This window comes from Haliotis rufescens, unplaced genomic scaffold, assembly GCF_023055435.1.
Source record: "Haliotis rufescens isolate VD_foot unplaced genomic scaffold, xgHalRufe1.0.p SCAF_112, whole genome shotgun sequence".
Lineage (NCBI taxonomy): Eukaryota > Metazoa > Mollusca > Gastropoda > Lepetellida > Haliotidae > Haliotis > Haliotis rufescens.
Genome location: NW_025963794.1, coordinates 694,295 through 711,205, shown reverse-complemented (window position 1 = coordinate 711,205; position 16,911 = coordinate 694,295).

Sequence of the window (16,911 nt, the reverse complement as noted above, 5' to 3'; positions counted from 1 at the left end):
TCGGGAATCGCACCTGGGTCTTCGGCGTGACGAGCGAACGTTTTAACCACTAGGCTACCCGACCGCCCCCGCGTCGTCGGGATGCATGACAGCGACGAGCCATGTCTGATCACTATCCATTTGGTCGTCTTTTACGGCAAGCATAGGTTGCTGGGGTCTTATTCTAAACTCGGAATCACCCCGGGGGTAACTCCCGATAAGATAACACATAGGAAGGCATCAATATACATGTGTTATATTATATGTAAATTGAAAATGGTATTTTCGTGAGTGAAATAACATGTCTGTTTCCGAGAGTGGTTTGTGTTTCAACGTGGTCTTACTCTGCTATGGAATACTGTAAGGGACATTCTCGCGATCCCGCATTCTCGCGATCTCGACCTTTGGAAACGAGGTAAATATGCCCAAAACACGAGAATGCGAGATCGCGAGAACGCGAGATTTGGCCCAAATCTCGCGTTCTCGCGATCTCGCATTCTCGTGTTTTTGGTACATAGCACTTTTTGTCAAAAGTCGACAACGCGAGAATGCGACATTTGGACATGATGCAAAATCTCGCAATCTCGCAATCTCGACTTGTCAAATTAGGCCACAAAATAACGAAATCGCGAGAACGCGAGAATGCGACATTTCATTTTCTCGCGATCTCGCGTTCTCGTGTTCTCGCGTTTTAGACGCTGTCCGTGCGCATGCGTAATATCACAAGGTCAAGGCCCATGCGCACGTTAGTAGTCCTTTGGTCATGCTTCTTTCATGCTCTTCATTCTCCAAGTAGCATTTAGCAAACTTATGACTTGAGCTTGAAAATGCTATGTAATTTACATACACAAAGTCTGAGTCATCTCCCGTTGTTACAGTTTCCTATGTTCTTTATGATAAAACCCTCAATATGCTCAATATAATTAAACATAAGAAATTGTGTACATGAATGTCCAATGATAGTGAAAACATAAATGTGTCCGAAAGCTGGAAACAAAACTATTACCGTCAGTGAGTGAGTGAGTAATATTGCTTAAAGCCGCACCAGCAGTACTACAGTTACAGAAATAATCACAAGCCAGTGAGTTTCCCCACTATACGGCTAGCATATTCATGCAAGGCAAAATTCTCATAGACCAATTTGAAATACAAAATTAATTATATTTTCATCCGCTCCAACCTGACTACAAAACATCCCGCTTTACGTTATTTTATAGTTAAAATGGATAAAACTATCATTAAACCGCCCGCATGTTATCATAAATGAGCGGGCCACTGTTAAAGAAATAAACGACGAGTGGGAGTACAATAAAACACTGCAGGGAGAATAAACAATGAGGGGCTAGTGTTTTATTGTACAATAAACAACAACCACGAGTCGTTTAATGATTATATGAGATATCAACATTATGTACAGCCTCTTTAAGGATGTTGATAAAATATACAAGGTTTAAAAATATTTACCCCTATTTAAGGCGGGTATTTCCCGCATATGCTCACACAAATCCTTAGGTCGATTACACGTACCTTTTCTCCCAAAACCGATTGTCATATTGTAACCGGGGATTGTGAAGGAAAATACAATTTCAAACATAGGCTACGGGTGTGAGTGTTTATTGCCAGAGTAGATAATGACATCCTTGAATGTACAAAACAATAACATTATAAAAACAATACTGCATAGGTTTCATACACATACATATTCACACAATCATTCAGTTCATATAAACATACGTCTATATTCTGTACATGAACATGAACTTAATAATCAATGATATACAAAATCATTATCTTAACCCTTAAATAAACAAACAATTCATCAAGGGCGATAACTCGATCCCGACATCACCCATAAGATACAATATAAACCTGGTCCATGTTGTAAAATACACTTAACATTATAAATACAATTACCACTTTCTTGAAACTGCTGTATTTATTCAGTAACTCACCATATATTTGGCACGATACACTATTTACAATTCATATTTCGAGACACGACAAACATGTAAATTACCCGTACCCTGTGGGTGACACTGGGATGTTTATCGTCTTCATGCAGCCGCCATTACGATAGAAGTACCACAACATCCATGGAGAGCAAACTGACGGTCACTTCCCTCTCACAATTAACGTCGTCACTCACTGCGTTATGATGTTACAAGGTCACAATAGAATCATCAGAAATGAGGTCATGATTAATCGTATGATACATCCCGCTTCGTTCTTCGATGTTCTTAGCGATTAAACGCGTAGTCATCTATAGAGTAAGTGCGAGAGTTGGGTTTAACACTGCTTTTATCAGTATTCCAGTTATATCACAGTGTGTCAGCTTAATATGAGAGGAAAGCCCGAAGTGATGCAGGTCTCAGACGTTTACCTCTTCGATGAAGCCCACGAGAACGGGTATGGCGAAACAAGAAACATAATCAGGGCGAACCGGGATTCGAACCCACAATCATAGGTTTCGGGCGTGCCCAACTGACGCAACTCTGCACAGAGAATCGCGGCGCCTTAGACGAATGGGCCACCCAAATGAGTGTTTATATATTTGATGTCAGACCGCCGTCATATAGCTGGAATATTGCTGAGTGCGGCGTTAACAACAAACAAACAAACAAACAAACTCTTTCTGAAAAATACCATTTGGCATCCATGTTGGTTATTTGACTGTTAGTTGTCAGACAATATTTGTCAAATTCAGTCAGTTCACAGGCAAGAAAGGGAGCGTGTTCTTGACTTTATTATGTTACCAGTCTACATATATATTTCTGTATAATCAAAAGACTTGGAAAATGTGCATTCTGACATTGTCAAAAGTCACGTGATTTTGAGCAGCCATTTTGAAATAAACTGCATTAATTTGCAAAGCAGACATTTCTATGAACCTTGTGGTTTATTTCGTCGTTTTGATGTCAAAAGACACGAGCGTGAGATTTTATTCATCATCCAACATCATTCTTCCAACTTTTTGAGTTTGTAGACAGTAATAAGCAGTGTCTTAAAGATGTTGGATACAATGGTTTGTGCGCACCTCAGTTCACGCCGTTGCACGCGAGTTTACCGTGACGAATTACCTTACAAAATAGTTACATACATCTGTATAGGCAATTAGCACAAAAACACGAGAACGCGAGATCGCGAGAATTGACCAATCTCGCAATCTCGCGTTCTCGCGTTCTCGTGTTTTTGAAAATAGTTACATACAACTGTATAGGCTATTAGCACAAAAACACGAGAACGCGAGATCGCGAGATCGCGACACTTGACCAATCTCGCGTTCTCGCGTTCTCGTGTTTTTGAAAATAGTTACATATAACTGTATAGGCAATTAGCACAAAAACACGAGAACGCGAGAACGCGAGATTGCGACATTGGTCAAGTGTCGCGATCTCGCGTTCTCGCGTTCTCGTGTTTTTGAAAATAGTTACATACAACTGTATAGGCTATTAGCACAAAAACACGAGAACGCGAGATCGCGAGATCGCGACACTTGACCAATCTCGCGTTCTCGCGTTCTCGTGTTTTTGAAAATAGTTACATATAACTGTATAGGCAATTAGCACAAAAACACGAGAACGCGAGAACGCGAGATTGCGACATTGGTCAAGTGTCGCGATCTCGCGTTCTCGCGTTCTCGTGTTTTTAAAAATAGTTACATATAACTCTATAGGCAATTAGCACAAAAACACGAGAACGCGAGATCGCGAGATCGCGACACTTGACCAATGTCGCAATCTCGCGTTCTCGTGTTTTTGAAAATAGTTACATACAACTGTATAGGCTATAAGGACAAAAACACGAGAACGCGAGATCGCGACACTTGTCCAATGTCGCAATCTCGCGTTCTCGCGTTCTCGTGTTTTTGAAAATAGTTACATATAACTGTATAGGCAATTAGCACAAAAACGCGAGAACACGAGAACGCGAGATCGCGAGAATTGACCAATCTCGCCTTTCTCGCGTTCTCGCGTTCTCGTGTTTTTGAAAATAGTTACATACAACTGTATAGGCTATAAGCACAAAAACACGAGAACGCGAGATCTCGACACTTGACCAATGTCGCAATCTCGCGTTCTCGCGTTCTCGTGTTTTTGAAAATAGTTACATATAACTGTATAGGCATTTAGCACAAAAACACGAGAACGCGAGATCGCGACACTTGTCCAATGTCGCAATCTCGCGTTCTCGCGTTCTCGTGTTTTTGAAAATAGTTACATATAACTGTATAGGCATTTAGCACAAAAACACGAGAACGCGAGATCGCGACACTTGACCAATGTCGCAATCTCGCGTTCTCGCGTTCTCGCGTTTTTGTGCTAAATGCCTATACAGTTATATGTAACTATTTTCAAAAACACGAGAACGCGAGAACGCGAGATTGCGACATTGGACAAGTGTCGCGATCTCGCGTTCTCGTGTTTTTGTGCTGATTTCCTATACAGTCATCGTGGGGCTCAGTCGTCTGAGTTGTCGCAATTCGTTGTGTAGAGTTGCGTCCCTTGGATGTGCCAGAAACCTACAATGGAAGGTTTCCTCTCATTTTAAAGGGACACTGATCTACAGAAATGCCCCGAGACTGGGTGTTGCCTTAGTTATTGTCCCCCCTCCCCGCCCCCCACCCAACTTCCCCGTGAGTATCCGGATGATATAGCAGATATCAAGACTAGTTCGCGACCTGTGCTGCGCCATTCGTAAGCGCATGTATCGCTTTTATTGATAGTATTTCATTGTGGGTATATTGTTTAGCCAAAATGTATAAAGTTTCACGAAGGCAATTTTTGCAACGCCTAAATATTCAGTTATTTTACAAATTGACTGAAAATCGGTCAATTTCATCACCCAGTGACTGAAAATGATAGGATTAAAAGAAAACAAAATTCAAAGTACGTTTCTATAGTTTTGGCTTCTAATACTAGCGGGGCGGTCGGGTAGCCTAGTGGTTATTGCTGAAATAGTGCTAAAAGGGGGGTAAAAACAAACACACTCACTCACTCTAATACTAGGATAAATAGTCTATTTTTAAGCCCTTTTGAACCTCTTAAAAATTGTTAGTCAATCTGGACTTGGATTCAGTCAATTTTTTATATTACTGAAATATTTAGACATTTTATAAATTGCCTGAGTGAATCACTTTTTACACATTGAGTGTAATATACATGTATACACGCCTACAGGTACAAGAGAAACAAAACTGATTCTATCCAATGCAACAGCAAATGAATGAAAACAAAATGCAAATATCATAATTACGACCCACCGCAGTTTTATGTATACATTTGGGCAGCTTCCTTGTTCGAGGAATGTATCCGTGAATATTCACATACAGGAACAGCTGCAGCTGTACAAATAAACTTATTCGACGTCACATGGCTCTGTTACATTCAAATGTTAAAATATATACATAGAGCGTTTCTGGATATTATAACCCGTGTTCGTTTTGCAACTGATCACTAAGTTTCTTTCAGATGTTTTTACAAAGGTGGCAAGTCTCATCGGTCAGCTAAGATAGCACGTGTGACAATTATGTTCATGATGTCCATGGTGCTTTAAAAATATCCATGGAGTTAGAAAGCAATGAACAATCAATAAACGTATTATCGGCTAATCCTTTGAACCAAGTATGTTGTTTTTACATCGGCACTTCACGCCATGATATGAGTGTATTCTGTCTGCTTTAGTAAACCTACACATGTAAACACTTACAAATCCACTGTGCAACATAACAGTGATTAATCAATGAACGTATTTTCTGTGGAACTTTTGATGGCGAGGAATGATCCGTGTACAAAAAAGTAAATGAACTGATCACTCCTCTTGCTTGGCTGCCACGTGAATATTACATAACATACATTTCACCTCAATTCAAACCTTGATTCTGATGAAATAATTGCCCCAGACACAAGACATGCAAAATGGGAACCGTTGTCAGGTAATCTGAGTAGTGCTACTACTAACTATACCTGTAATAGGTTCATTAACTGAGCTTCTAGTGAATGGCAACAAAGACACAGGTGTAGGGTTATGCCCCAAAACGTGGATGACAACAAGAGATAGCAATCGTATCATCCGCGCAATCCAAAATCCGAAAATGCTTTCACTGCTCGGATACTATAAAATGAATTGACGGCCAAAAGAAACGTTACCAACGATATTTCTAGGATAAAATATGACCAAAACAAATTGAAGCAGCAATAACAATTGTATTGTAGAAATATATAATTCAGAACAGTAAAATGCGAATTTACTAATTCAACAACAAAGTCCTTGACCTCCAACAGGGACATTTCTTGACAAGGGGTCATTCGTCCAGTATTCGATCAACAACATTGGTTACAACTTTAATGTGACGACGGCCCAGACCGTTCAATACGGGATATGACCTTAATGAGCGGCAATGCATCTTCGAATGCGGCGTCGCACTGAGTAGACAAGCGTCCTCACATCGACTGCAGGTTTACGATTCCATTCCTCACGGAGGGCAACGATCAACGCTTGTCTCGTGAAGGGAGGATGTTGACGTTTCCGAAGACGACGCCCCAGCTGGTCCCAGAGATGTTCTGTGGGTGACAGATCTGGTGTTCGAGCTGGCCACGGCAGGACAGTCACGTTGTTGGCGTTGAGGAAGTCTCTAGTAATACGGGCTTTATGGGGTGTGGCGTTATCTTGTTGGAACACCGTCCGTTGTTGACGCTGGGTGAAAGGAAGAACCACTGGCCGTAAGATATTGTCAATGTAGCGTTGTGCTGTCAGATTGCCTTCGATGATGACAAGTTCCGTCTTCTCGTCTCCGCAAATGTCGCCCCGGACCATCACACTTCCGCCCCCTAAAGGTTCCACCTCCTGGACACAACAAGGAGCCGTACGTTCACCACGTCGTCGATACACTCGCGTCCGCCCATCAGGTTTGAAGAGTTGGAACCTGCTCTCGTCACTAAACAGCACTCGCCGCCATTCCCTTTGTTGCCATCGCTGAGTTGTCTGCACCACGTCAATCTGGCACGTCGATGTTGACGGGTCAAGGTCATGCCTTTGAAAGGGCGATAAGCCCGGAGACCATAATGTCGTAGTCGTCTGGTCACTGTTTGTCTGCTGGCCGGATGTCCTAAGCTGTTGGCATCTGATGACGTCACAGTAAGAAATCTGTTCCTCAGATGACGTACCCATAAAAAGCGGTCATCCTGCGGGGTCGTGACCTATGGTCTGCCACTCCGTGGTCTGTCTGCAGTACTGCCAGTCTGTCGGAGACGTGAGACCAGTCTGGTAATGGTCATCTTGGAGCAGCTCATGTTAATGGCAACCGCTCTCTGTGTCGCTCCCATCTGCAGCATACCTATGGCTCTCTCCTTCTGGACAGCGGTCAGTCTTGGCATGTTCGTTGGTGTTAATCATCGCAACCATTGATAGGGAACAGATCCCTGCGTAATTTATACCCGGAAATTGCACGATAATTTGGGGAAGATTGTTTTAAAAAATTGCTGAAAAACACCAATATTTCCCAAAATCCGCAAAGCACGTGCAAAGAACGACAGAGAACATGAAGGCTGTATTCGTGAAATGTGTTCTTTACTGTTTTTGAACAGGTTGGCATCTTTGTTTCAAAGTGGCAAATCAGTTAATGTTGGTAACGTTTCTTTTGGCCCTCAGTTTATAACCATCTGGGGTATTTCCAAATAACGACATCCGATGAGCTTCCATCGTTCTTTTTGTCCGTTTGTTTTGGCTAAAGAAATTAATTAACATGCGCCCTTTGTCTGAGATTCAGAGATTACAGGTAACCAATCAGTGTTCTTGAACACGGTAGTCCAGTCTCTTGTCACGCTCAGTTGCGTCAGTGAGCAAATCGGCAGATGGTGAGCCCCAGCTGGCAGTGTTCGACAGCCGAGAAGAAGATTAGTGCCCCTTTAAACCGACAAGCCGGGATATAACTAAAATATACACACTGTTCAAAGCAGTGTTAAGCCAAACTCACTCACTTATTCAGAGTCATGCTGGTCCCCCAGGCTGGATATTGGGGGTACTTTTCCAGTATAAGCATGCCTGTCATTTGAATGTTAAGGCCGCAATAAAATTAATAGTTACAGTTTGATTGTTTTTTTAAAAACATGGGAGACAGGAGGCATTTTATTTTTAACGTTTTTAATTTGTTCTTATCGACCTACTTTAGGCATATGTGTACAATTGCTGTCGGCGGATGCGATTCGCATGCATCATGTGTGCTCAGTAGGGCTACGTGTACGGAGTATTTTATCAGATAAAGAAAGTAGGAACACTCATATTAACGATACTTCTATTTCTAGGAATTTGAGGGCATTAGAATAATGTAAGGCAGGATGTTTTGTTGTCAGGCGGGAGCGGATGAAAATCTATTAATTAAAGTAGCGAATATGGTATCGTATAAAAAAACCAAAAAAAACAACATCGGACAATATCATTTTTTCCGAATGCTACAAATTGGTCTGTGAGAATTTTATTTTAATGAATATTCTAGCCGTGTATAAAATTGCCTCATTGAGAAACTCACTAGCTTGTGATTATTTCTGTAACTGAGAGTGTAGCCGCGAATAACTGCAATACTGCTGATGCGGCTTTAAGCAATATTACTCACTCACTCACTGACGGTAATAGTTTTGTTTCCAGCTTTCGGACACATTTATGTTTTCACCATCATTGGTCATTCATAGACACAATTTCTTTTGTTACATTATATTGAGCATGTTTAGGGTTTTATTATAAAGTACATAGGAAACTGTAACAACGGGAGATGACTCAGACTTTGTGTATGTAAATTACATAGCATTTTCAAGCTCAAGTCATAAGTTTGCTAAATGCTACTTGGAGAATGAAGAGCATGAAAGAAGCATGACCAAAGGACTACTAACGTGCGCATGCGCTTGACCTTATGATATTACGCATGCGCACGGACAGCGTCTAAAACGCGAGAACACGAGAACGCGAGATCGCGAGAAAATGAAATGTCGCATTCTCGCGTTCTCGCGATTTCGTTATTTTGTGGCCTAATTTGACAAGTCGAGATTGCGAGATTGCGAGATTTTGCATCATGTCCAAATGTCGCATTCTCGCGTTGTCGACTTTTGACAAAAAGTGCTATGTACCAAAAACACGAGAATGCGAGATCGCGAGAACGCGAGATTTGGGCCAAATCTCGCGTTCTCGCGATCTCGCATTCTCGTGTTTTGGGCATATTTACCTCGTTTCCAAAGGTCGAGATCGCGAGAATGCGAGATCGCGAGAATGTCCCTTACAGTATTCCATACTCTGCTTAGGGTACAAACTTTTGAATATTCACCGTTGGATGATTACTGCTAATCTACTTTTATACAAAGTACAGTGCTTCGCCAATCCGGAAATGTTACATTCCAAACGATATCATTGGCATATATGGTAATGAAATCGCCTGAATTATAAAGGTTTAACTGTTCAACCCTTAATGTCTTTTATAGATCCGGTTTGTAATAAAGAAGCAGATTTTAATCCATTTAAATCCGTCCTATATTATGTTTTTGTGACATTTTAGTGAGTGAGTGTTTGAAGGGAAGCCGTGCCCCTGTTCAAGCTATACGTTATAGGTACATGGTTTGTTGCTATTTAGATTATGGAATGAGTGAGGTGCGTTTAATGCCGTTTTAGCAGACAGGATTCCAGTTATATCACAGCGTGTCAGCTTCATGTGGGAGGAAAACCCAAAGTGATACAGGTGTCAAACGCTTACCACTTTGGTGAAATCCACGCACACGGATGTCTTTAAAGATGTGAGATGTGAAAATGTTGAGTTATTACATTCCCTGGGTGACGTGTATATTAGTTCCATGATAGCAATATATATACGTTTATTACCTGAGTAATGCAAGACAACATGTCCTTGGTACTTTACGTACAGAAGACGGTTGTACAGTTGACATTGATGAATTTCTTAACCCGACATATATTAACAACGAAAGGGTATTCTTGTTGGTACTTGACATTAATGTATTAAATCTATCTTAATTTGAATATCTAGCAATAAGACAAATGCAACATTTATGGATTTCTTGTCTTAAGAAATTCACATGTATGTTCTTAGATACATAGAAGTAATGGCAGATGATTGTTGTAGTAACAATTACTTATTGAAACAAATCATCTTTTCTATTTGATTTTACATAAATCCGTTTAACAATAAACAATTTGATCATGGTTTTTTGACAAGTTATCCTTCGTCTTTTTTGTATTGACTCCAAAAGAAACAAATATATGTAATATGTGTATCAGAAACTGACCTTACAAGTGCAGAATGATCATTTGTTTAAACTTATCCTATTCCACACTACGCATTTGGTCCTTCTTCCGACCCATTTTGGGTTGGTGACCATGGTGATGCTCGGATGTGTTCGGGCTAAATGTTTTTAGAAGCTGGAAACTTTATTTAAACACATCTCCACATAATGATCAAATTAAGGAGGAAGAAATCAAAAGTGTGAGATAGGATATTAAGTATACTCTGCAAAAAAATAAACGCAAAAGTGATTTTAGATGCATAGTACACATGAAACAGTAGATGTTCAAGGTGAAGGGCGAAGGTCATCTGTTCTCAATATCTTGTATGGCCACCATTAGAGTTCAAAACTGACCGGCATCATCGTCCCATTGAAGCAATCAGATCCCAAATTGTGGCCTGGGGTATGTCTGCCTGCGGTGCTTGTGCCAACTGTCGGAGGTTATGTGGGTGTTGCAGACGTGCTCGCAGTCGCTGATCCAGTGCATCCCATAAATGTTGGACTGGGTTTAAGTCTGGAGACCTGGAGGGCCATGGCAGGACCTGGATGTTGTGATTCTTGAAAAAGACTGTTGTCAGTCTTGCCGCCTTAGGTCGGGCGTTGTTTTGTTGGAAAATGAAGTTCTCTTGTTGCATGAAGGGAAGGACGTGTGACCGAAGATTCTCATCCATGTAACGTTGAGACGTTAAGTTCCCCAGAACTTTCACCAAGTCTGTTCTGTCAGTGTAGGAGATGGCTGCCCACATCATCACACTACCACCACCAAACCTGTCCACTTCCTGCATGCAGTTTCGTGCATAACATTACTACATTACTCTACTATCCGCACAGCGAAGCATAAAACGTGACTCGTCACTAAACCAAACTTTCTCCATCGCAGTTGTGGCCATACTCTGTGATCTTGACACCATTGACGTTGCAGCCGACGATTCAGGTCCGTCAAAATGACACCTCGAACTGGTCGTCCAGTGCGAATACTTTCAGCGCGTAAACGGTTCCTCACTGTCTGGGCTGATATCCTACGATATCCGGGTAATGCCGTAGTTGTAGAGGTGGCCGTTGCGGTTCTTTCACGTAAGTGACGTAGCCATATGAATCTGTCCTGTGCTCTAGTTGTGAAATGTGATCGTCCGGATCTAGGAAGGCCACGTGTTATCACATCTCATCGATCCCAATTGCGTGGATCTATGCTCATGATATCAATCAATTGGTTGTCTGGTCCAGACTCGATCATTAACAGACCGCCGTCACATAGCTGGGATATGGCTGAGTGAGGCGTTAAATAACAGCAAACAAACAAACACTGCTGATGTTAAACAGTAGTATCAGATGTGACTTTGTGTTGCTACATTATCGGCACCAGCAGCGGACAGTGGGTGTTCTACTGTTCTGTAACATCCCCGTGTAAATGGTCTATTGAACACAACTAACATTGTACATAACTTTGACATATAGTTGACCGCATTAAATAGTTAACGGCAAAGTCGACACATACTAGCAACCAATGACGTCAATACAATCAATTCTGTTGGTACAGTCACTCCAATACGTCGTGTGATATAGGCACTTCAATACAGCAGAATGGTATTCTACTTTAAACGGTGTCAAGGACCACACGATTAATCACTTTGAGTCAGTCAGTAATGGAACTACAGAACATGGTCTATGATTTGAGTACACTCGTAGCCATCTGTGGTTCGTACTTCCAAGGCTTACCCCGTTTATCAATCTGTCACTCGTGGTGTTGTAAATTTTTCATTGAATTGTATATAGATATATATCTGATAAAAAAGAAACGCAAAAGCAATAAAATCGTAAATATCTGAGTGTTGCCAACATCAATACAACATTTATGCCAAAAATGAATTGGCCATTTGGGATTGATTTATTTGAAAAGAATAAGGCACTGCAGAAATGTGGCAAAAAGATGGAAAAATCGCAAGGACACAACCACGTGAGAGCCTGGCGCCGAAACACACCAACATGACATGCGCGTGCAACATCACATGTTGGGCTATAAAAACGTTGGGTTTTCATTTGCAAGCCATCACAGTCTTACAGCAAGTGGACAGGGAAAACATGCCACGACTGACGGAAGACCATCGCAGCAACGCCATCTGCCGACTGCAAACAGGAAAATCATCTCCAGGTTTATCCACGAAGCACCAAGCACCATAATAATCGTGGAATAGTTATCAGACACACGTTGGTTGGTTGGTTGGTTTGTTGTTTAACAGTGATTGACATCATGAGCATCGTTCCACGCAACTGGGATACGATGACATGCATCAACCAAGTCAGCGATCCTGACACAGTGTTAACTCGACGTCATGGCGTCTGTATGAAACATACCGACTGATCCGTATACAAGCGAGGTTTCGAACGCCGTGGGTTGATTGCATTCGTCACCACACGCCCCTTTCCGTAAACTGCAAGAAGACTCATCCCCCTATCGATGAATGTTATGTGCGAAAATACGACAAGCCAATCAGAATGCGTGTATGATTTCAAGTTCTTCGTCAAAGAATCCCTCAGAAATATTTTTTTGATTTTACATATGTCTTGCATCTCAGGGAGACACGGGTGGCCCAGTCGTCTAAGGCGCCGCGATTCGCTGCGCGGAGTTGCGTCCCTTGAGTTCGAATCCCGGTTCGCCCCGATTATGTTTCTAGGTTAGTCAGCACTATACCTGTGCTCGTGGGTTTCACCGAAGTGGTAAACGTCTGAGACCTGAATCACTTTGGGATTTCCTCCCACATTAAGCTGACACGCCGTGAAATAACTGGAATACTGTTAAAAGCGGCGTTAAACCAAACTCACTCACTCTTGCATCTAAAACTATACCCAAGACACAGTTAAATGTGTTCAATCATACTGTATAATTCCGCACGTCCCCATGTGCTTTAAATTGCATCTGAAACATATATAATGTATGGGGAAATATATGTGAACCATTACGCAACGAGTTAACAATTGTTTTAGGTATGCCCGTTTGCGCTAGGCCGGAACCCGGTCGCAAAATGTCCATGAGCAGGGCACGAGTCGCTCTCCGGCTTGTCCCGGAATAACACTACTTGGTCACGAATGGGGTTGATTGCTGAGCGTTTGGTGTCGAATACCGAATGCCGAGCGTAGACCGTCGAGAGTCAAGCGTCATGCGTTGGGCGCCGAGCGTCTAGAGTCGAGTAACGAGCGTCGAGCGTTGGGTGTCAAGCGTCGTGTGCCGAGCGTCGAGTGACGATTGAGAGACAAGTAACGATCGTCGATTGTTTGGGTGACGAGAGACGAGCGTTGTGTGTCGCGTACCTGGCGTCGTTTGTTGGATGACGAGCGATGGAGGGTCGAGGGCTGAGAGCCAAGTGAGCGTGCAGGGGACGATTGCCGAGCGACGAGGCCCTAGAGCCGACAGACGAGAGACGTTCGCCGTGTGCCAAGAGCTTATAGTCGAGCGCCGCTAATCATGTCGAGTACCTATATAACACCATAGTGTCTACAAGGGTGCTGCTGTACCATGTTATATCACTGAGTATGGAGTTCAATTTTTCGAGGTTTCACTTTAATAGATAAGTCCACAAATTAAATTTTCATCAGTCGTTTGGTATGATACACTTTATCATACCTCCATGTCAGAATTATGAGATCTAATTGGTCCACGTGATCTTGATAAAAAATACTGTGTAACCCGAATTGGAGGGTAATAAATTTCTCAGCGGGGGAATAAATATTTTGTACACCGCCACGAGGACAACAGGCTGCACATGCATTTCTGAGAGACAGAATAAATCCTTCATACCCCGCTTCAAAGCAAAAAGCCGCACGCTTTTTCCGAGTCAATGGATGTCACGTGACATAGCGCAAGCTGACCTCAGCTCAATCGAACAGCTGTTTTCTATCAATTTGGAATTTATTTGAAATATTTTACAATGTCATATTAAAACATGTCGGTAAGATAAATTGGTTTTAGCAGGGTCACAAGGGGTACATGAGGTTTTATGCGTCCAACTTATAGCGTGTTTCCACAATGATCTACAAGAGCAACACCATATTTACTTCTCCTCTTAAACTTGACTGCAACCTTAATGCCAGTTTCTGAGTTACTAAACTTTGTGAACGGTATCTGCCACGTCATTGCACGGTGTTCGTACAAACAGTTCAATAGAAAGCTGAAAACGTTTTTCACCATCTATAAAACAACGGAATTAAATTATATCAACAAGGTACATATAGTACAGTAAAACCTTCTGTTCCTCCAATGACCTTCAACGGAAGGTGGGTAGCCAAGTGGTTAAGCGTTTGCTCGTCACGCCAAAGGCCCGGGTTCGATTCCCTACATGAGTACAATGTGTGAAGACCATTTCAGTCGCCCCCACCCCAATCCCCTGAATTTGCTGGAATATTGCTCAAAGAACAAAACCAAACCCACTCACTCACTTAAAACTCGCTCACCCACTCGCTCACCCGCTCCCTCGCCCATTGACCTTTTTCAGCATGTCTGGTTAATTGCTAACACAGGCATGCACGTGTGAAAGTAGTTCACGGAGTAAATATCTCTGATGTGCAAAAGCCAATTGGTCGTGTCAAACAAATCAAGTTCAACAATCGATCCTTTGTCGTATAACTGTGAGGTCAATAAACACCGATCCCAATCGGAACACAGTTCGATAAAGGCAATTGATTTTACATGAACCCGGTCTCACCGATAAGACTGACGTTGTTTGGCCACAGGAATGGATGTGTGTCTTTGAATCCGTTGCCGTGTAGTGTGTCAACATCTATACGGGTAAAAGAGGTTATTTGTCCACATGTGGCATTTACTGAATAGCCTCATGTCGAATATTGTTTGTAAATGCTCAGTCACCCTGAACTGTACAAACACTTGGACGTCACTTCTAAGGTTTCTGGTCTAATATTTAAAAGTGTTATTGTGTGACATTAAAACCATAATGCGTTATCGTCGGACTACATGTTTCAGAGTGGCGTGCGAGTGTGAGAGGTATTTTATGGTGACGGTTCTTACAATATTTATTTTCATGACAAACATTTTTAACAATTATGCGGCTTGAGGAGAGTCGAATTTTTCTTGACATACATAGTGACTGAGGAGGGGTGTTGCTCGTTAACATTATGGACATAAAGACTCACTTTCATTCTCTTGTACGTTCACGAATAATACATTAACTGCTGGGCAAAACAAAGCATACACTTGAAAACTGGTTTTGACTTAAGATATACAAACATCAAAACCTTACTTGGCTGAAAACAGTCGCCGAAACAATGCAAACCTAAGGTCCAATACACAAGCTGAAATAGGTCCAATACACGAGCTGAACTAGGTCCAATACACGAGCTGAACTAGGTCCAATACACGAGCTGAACTAGGTCCAATACACGAGCTGAACTAGGTCCAATACACAAGCTGAACTAGGTCCAATACACGAGCTGAACTAGGTCCAATACACGAGCTGAACTAGGTCCAATACACGAGCTGAACTAGGTCCAATACACGAGCTGAACTAGGTCCAATACACGAGCTGAACTAGGTCCAATACACGTGATGAACTAGATCCAAAACACGAGTTGAACTATATAGGTCCAATACACGAGTTGAACTAGGTCCAATACACGAGGAGAACTAGGTCCAATACACGAGTTGAACTATATAGGTCCAAAACACGAGTTGAACTAGGTCCAATACACGAGTTGAACTAGGTCCAATACACGAGTTGAACTAGGTCCAAGACACGAGTTGAACTATATAGGTCCAATACACGAGTTGAACTATTTCCAATATACGAGTTGAACTAGGTCCAATATACGAGTTGAACTAGGTCCAAAACACGAGTTGAACTTTATAGGTCCAATACACTAGTTGAACTAGGTCCAATATACGAGTTGAACAAGGTCCAATATACGAGTTCAACTAGGTCCAATATACGAGCTGAACTAGGTCCAATACACGAGTTGAACTAGGTCCAAAACACGAGTTGAACTATATAGGTCCAATACACGAGTTGAACTATGTCCAATATACGAGTTGAACTAGGTCCAATATACGAGTTGAACTAGGTCCAATATACGAGTTGAACTTTATAGGTCCAATACACTAGTTGAACTATTTCCAATATACGAGTTGAACTAGGTCCAATATAAGAGTTGAACTAGGTCCAAAACACGAGTTGAACTTTATAGGTCCAATACACTAGTTGAACTAGGTCCAATATACGAGTTGAACAAGGTCCAATATACGAGTTCAACTAGGTCCAATATACGAGCTGAACTAGGTCCAATACACGAGTTGAACTAGGTCCAAAACACGAGTTGAACTATATAGGTCCAATATACGAGTTGAACTATATAGGTCAAATATACGAGCTGAACAATAAAGGTCCAATACCCGAGTTGAACTAGGTCCAATACACGAGTTGAACTATATAGGTCTAATACACGAGTTGAACTAGGTCCAATACACGAGTTGAACTAGGTCCAATACACGAGCTGAACTACATTTATATAGGTCCAATACACGAGCTGAGCTAGGTCCAATTTCGAGTTGAACTATATACATGTAGGTCCAATACACAAGTTGAACGAGGTCCAATACACGAGTTGAACTATCACACCCGTATGAAAACAAGTACTGTACATTATTATCAAA